This window comes from Elephantulus edwardii, unplaced genomic scaffold, assembly GCF_000299155.1.
Source record: "Elephantulus edwardii isolate Elephantulus edwardi_28Jun2011 unplaced genomic scaffold, EleEdw1.0 scaffold00083, whole genome shotgun sequence".
NCBI lineage: Eukaryota > Metazoa > Chordata > Mammalia > Macroscelidea > Macroscelididae > Elephantulus > Elephantulus edwardii.
Genome location: NW_006399833.1, coordinates 7,639,942 through 7,645,275, shown reverse-complemented (window position 1 = coordinate 7,645,275; position 5,334 = coordinate 7,639,942). Strand labels below are relative to the sequence as shown.

At 39.1% G+C, this 5,334-nt stretch overlaps 1 pseudogene; it reads left to right on the top strand.

The window, feature by feature from the left end:
* The first annotated feature begins 1,182 nt into the window (after positions 1-1,182).
* LOC102865283 lies at positions 1,183-1,929 on the top strand (annotated as a pseudogene).
* The last annotated feature ends 3,405 nt before the right edge of the window (positions 1,930-5,334 follow it).

Sequence of the window (5,334 nt, the reverse complement as noted above, 5' to 3'; positions counted from 1 at the left end):
ACTATTATGGAGATTGATTTTGGAATTCAGATGCACTCTTATTGATTGTGCTTGGCTGTACATGTACATATCCTTGAAGATGTATCATGGGGGTGTTATGATCCATGATGGGTTACTCTGCTGGAATTTGGAAAAACTAATGGCTTAGCTTCTTGTATCACAGCAACATAAAAGCCACCACATTATGACAAAAGTATGACATGTTGACAGACCAGTGATAAGATGATGCCTGACTACCTCTAATAACAGAACTAGTGATTTTCTCATACCTTTAAAAGCTCAAATAGAATAGCTATCCCTCAAATATTCAGTCATTACCAAATATACATAACTCCTTTGTGGATTATTTGCATCCCATAGTAGTAGTTGTGGGAGAAGGGTGGGCAATCTCCCAAGTGATTAACAGCCACTGAAAACCCCCCAGAGGGTCATGAATGGGTCATTTCAGACATTAAGGTGTGCAACAACAAGTAGTGGCTTGTTCAAAGGGAGAGAGATGTACAAGTGAACCACAAAGGTAATGTACTTGACATGATTAAAATAGCTGTGCCCCCATCTCAAGTAAACTCTATTTTAAATAAAACTACAGCTTGCCATTATGTCTCTACCTCTTCTCTGAAGGAAAAAAAAATAATCACATTATTTTCAAAGGTTAACAGCCTATAACCCAAAAGGAGCAAGGGTCAAGATTTTAACTTGGGCAAGGAAATGCTTCTTAAAAAGAGATTTGTAGTTTCTTCCTCTTCTGGAGATGCTGTGTAGAGGCATTCAAAAGGGCCAACGTCTGACTTACCGTCGTAGGCTATCCTACAACACAGCCTCTAACAAAACTAGGCTGTTCCGAACCCCTGGTAACAGAATTGTTTACCTTTATACCAAGAAGGTTGGAAAGGCACCAAAATCTTCATATGGTGTGTGCCCAGGCCGACTAAGAGGGGTCCGTGCTGTGAGACCTAAAGTTCTCCTGAGGTTGTCAAAAACAAAAAAACCATGTCAGCAGAGCTTACGGTGGTTCCATGTGTGCTAAGTGTGTCTGTGACAGGATCAAGCATGCTTTCCTTATTGAGGAACAGAAAATTGTTGTGAAAGCACTGAAGGCACAAGCACAAAGTCAGAAAGCTAAATAAAAAATGGTGCATGTTTAATAAATTTTAAAAGGGGGGATTTGTAGGTATGTGAAAAATGTCTGTGTATCGTTTGGTAGCTTTTTGCCGAGGAGTGTTAGCCAACATCAAAATTTGCATAGCGTTAATATCTTCTCAGACCCTTACTAATCCAAGTTGCAGGTTTGCCGTTGGTATTTTGCCTAAAAATGCATCAAATACATCTTTTTAACCAATGTAGATTACTTCATACTACGTTTCCATGAAAAAGACTAGAAGACTTTTTTTGATGACCCAAAGAACTGGGGAGAAGAAAAAGTAAAATCTGGAGCTTCCGGGACATGTCAGCAGTTAAGAAACAAAAGTAATGAAGATTTACATAAACTGGTATGTCCTGCTGAAAGAAAGAGACATGTTCCTAACACCTGAACAGGAGGCCAAGAGGCAGAGTTTACCAATGCCAAGTCCAGAGAGGTTAGAAAAGGTAGTGGATTCCATGGATGCATTAGATAAAATTGTCCAGGAAAGAGAAGATACTCTAAGACTTCTTCAGACAGGCCAAGAAAAAGCTAGACCCGGTGCTTGGAGAAGAGACATTTTTGGAAGAGTCATCTGGCACAAGTTCAAGCAGTGACCTATACCTTGGTACCTGAATAAAAGATACAATCGGAAACGATTCTTCGCAATGCCCTATTGTTTTGTCAGCCTGAGAATTAAGAAAGATACCCTTGCTACCGCAAGGAAGAAAAATTTAATGAAAAAGAAAGAAAAATTTCTTAAGGAAAAGTTTCCACCTCCTGCAACCCCAAAATCAAGTGTTGCTTAAGATGTCTGAACTCTTACCATTTTGGTTTTTTATGGACTAGTCTACAAACAAGAAAAAAGTAAATATGTTAAGTGGTGTATAAAGAAATTGTTTTTCAATAAAGGTTTATTTAATAAAAAAGGGGGGGGGATTTGTTGGGAGTGTTTGTGTGGCTTGATCCAAGGAGAATGCCTTGGTCAACATACCATAGGAGGTTTGGAAATAGAAATGACAATTTTAAGAAGGATTGCATTTAAACAACATCCATGAAACATTTTGTTATGTACGTCCTCATGCCTATAAGCACATAGCCCTTTGTTTACTCCACCTGAGAAAACTCTCTCTTACAGTTTGGAGCAATCACTATAGTACCTAGGTGCTAGTGTGTGTCTATCCACTAATCGCTCTTACTTTTCTTTCTTTCTTTTTTATTAGAAGAGATCCCTATTTATTCCCATCCCCCCAAAAGGTGATCTAACAGAGTGTAGAAGTTATTGAACAATATCACTAATATGACATGCAAGCAAAATCCTGCTGAAGATTACCCAAAAATGACTGGAACAGTACATCAACAGAGAACTACCAGAATACAAACTGGGTTCAGAAAAGGCCATAGGACTAGGAAGATCATAGCCAGTGTCAGTTGGATTTTTTTTTAATTATAGTAATATTTTTATTGGTTTTTAAGGTCTTTGGATCATGCTTATTCAATATATGAATCTTTTCCCTACAACTCGGCTCAGCTTCCTGATCACTTTGAGTCTGATAGTAGGCATATTCTTAATTTTATTCTTTCCTTGCACTAAGATAATAAAGACAAATTTCACCAACAGTCTTAAGGTGAAACCTTGTATCAATTACCCATATATGTGCCCTATTATAGTCACAAACAAACCACTAACATTCTATAAGGAAAAGCCCAAATGAGAGCTCTCAAAAATCAAAGGAAGTTTTATGTATTGCTCAAGTTGCATACATTTAGTTCAGCACATCTTGGAAATGTCTTTAAGAAATTCTAGCTCTATTTTTTTGCATACCTTTCTTATTTTTTTTAGATTTTAATGAAAGTTTATAAAAATCTCTCTTACTTTTCAATAAAATTCTAGCTCAGTCACAAAAAAGACAAATACTTCATAGTGCCACGGTTATGAAAGAGGACTGACATAAGGGTTGGGGGGGGGAGACTGAGCAAGAGGGGATAAGTAATGTATACTGCATTGAAGCTGTTTAAAAGAGATATATGATTGATATTATTGTTATTACAGGAGTCCAGAACTAATGTAGCACAGTGGAGTGGACTTGGGTGGAGAAAGTGAATAAAAATGAAAGAATTTTTTCTTTTACTTTTAGAAACCCTATGAACTTGGAGAGAGGATGAAAGGCACCCAAGCGTCAAGGACTCTCCTTCATAGGGTCGCTATGAGTCGCATGCGACTCAACGGCACTTAACAACAACAACAACAACTTTTAGAAGACAAAAGCAAATTAGGGGGGAGGGGTGGACAGGGGGAAAAGTGCAACAGTGAATGAATGGAAATCCAAAGTCTCTGTAAACTTTCATTAAAATAAAAAAAAAACAAACACAAACACAAAAAAGCCCCTCTAATATAAAGTCTAAAGACCGGTATTTCATTGTGACATTTTGTCTCAGGCTTAGATTTTAATTAAGAGGCTTGGAAATTTCAGTTTTTCTCTGGGGAGCCAACTACCATGTATGAAGTCTGACTATGCTGAGACCACCAGACTATAAGCAAGAACATCCAAGCTAGCTAAACGGAAAGGCTATGGAGAAGAGAATCTAAGAACACAGTCAACAGTGAGCAATGAAGTCTCAGAACATAGGATCCCAGTCAAGCTATCCTTACTAGGTCCTAGCTGTTGGATTCTTCGCAGCCGAGGCTCCAGATATTATGGAGCAAAGATAAATCATTCATGCTGTCCCCGCTTGGGACTTTTGTATCAGGAGCAAGTAAAATGGTGGTTGTTTAAGTCATTACGTTTTAAGGTGATTATTCAAGAATGGAAAATTTAAACAACAGAACATGTGTAGGAAGTAGGAGATTAGCATAGCATCAAGTATGTGATTAAGGTTACCTGGATACCAACTTCACGACCTTAAGTAAGTCCCTTAATTTCTCTGTTTCCATTCCCTTGCCTTTAAAACAGAGTTAAAAGGATTTTAAATTAGAGTTATGACAATTAAGTGAGTTTGTGTGTATAAAGTCCTCTAAATTCTGCCTGGCATATGCTAAGTGCTGTGTGCTGATGTGATAATGAGGGTGATGAAGATGCAAAACTTAAGGGTCAGTCTATTTAAAACACATTCACTCTGTTCTATCCTTGAAATCCTTGAGGAACAAAAGAGAAGGGAAGTAGAGAGGCAGAAGGAATATCTCCCCAGCTACCGGTCTTTGTATCCTCAGAGGGTCAGCTATGGGTCAGTTCTGACTCTATGGTATTCAAAAACATGCATTCAGATAATTTTACATTTATTTAATTGAAGACCCCAAAATCATTGCTGTGTGGCAGAAGAACTAAGGGATTGCTCCCTTGAAATTGTCCTCTGAGTTTCCATTTTATTTGGGTAAATGTTCAAGATTGTATTCTGTGAGCACTCATCCACAGGCTGTCATGGAGGTGCAGTGAGAAATAAAGATAGTTCAGAAAGCTGCTAGGAGGCAGAGGAGGCTAGTTGAGGGAAAAAGCCCTTGCGAAGAGCCAATCCATAAAGTGGCAAATTCACGAGAGAAGTCGAGGGTTGATGTAAGTAAATGATTACCTCTCAGGCATTTGCACAAGCCTGAGAAGTCCAGGTGGTCTCTCCAAGTCGCTACTACTGCTTCAAGTTGGATAGTGTGGGCCTGGAGAGGATAGGCTTCCACAGAAAATAAAGTAGATAATGAGTATTTCCAACCTTCTTGTCACTCTTATGGAAATGCAAGCTGCCAAGGCTGAGAAGAGGTGGGTGTTAAGTGTTCCTTTGACTAATCTGTAAATCAGCATGATGCAGCTTGGGCCCAGGTAGTAGTAGGAGGCAACTTGGAGAAGAGAGGCCCCAGAACAATGATGCAAAGGGAGGCTGGGGACTTGATGAGGCATGAAGGACCTGCACACATTCCTCCTGCTCCCCTACCCCACAATTCATGTTATAAATTTTAAGTCTTCTACTTGGGAGCTCTTGTGGAGTAGTCCATAGGAAACTGTGCTGCTATCATCAAAGGCCAAGTCTCATGGTAGATTCTAATCCACCAGCAGCTCCAACGGAGAAAGAAAATGGGAAATCTCTTCCAGTGTGATTTACAGCCTCTGAAGGTCCTGCTGGATGGAGGGTTAGCTCTGACTCTGCTCTAACTCAACAACATTGAGTGAATGAGTGAATTGAGTGATAACTTGGGAATATTTAGAAGGCTGTATCCATGTAGAGCG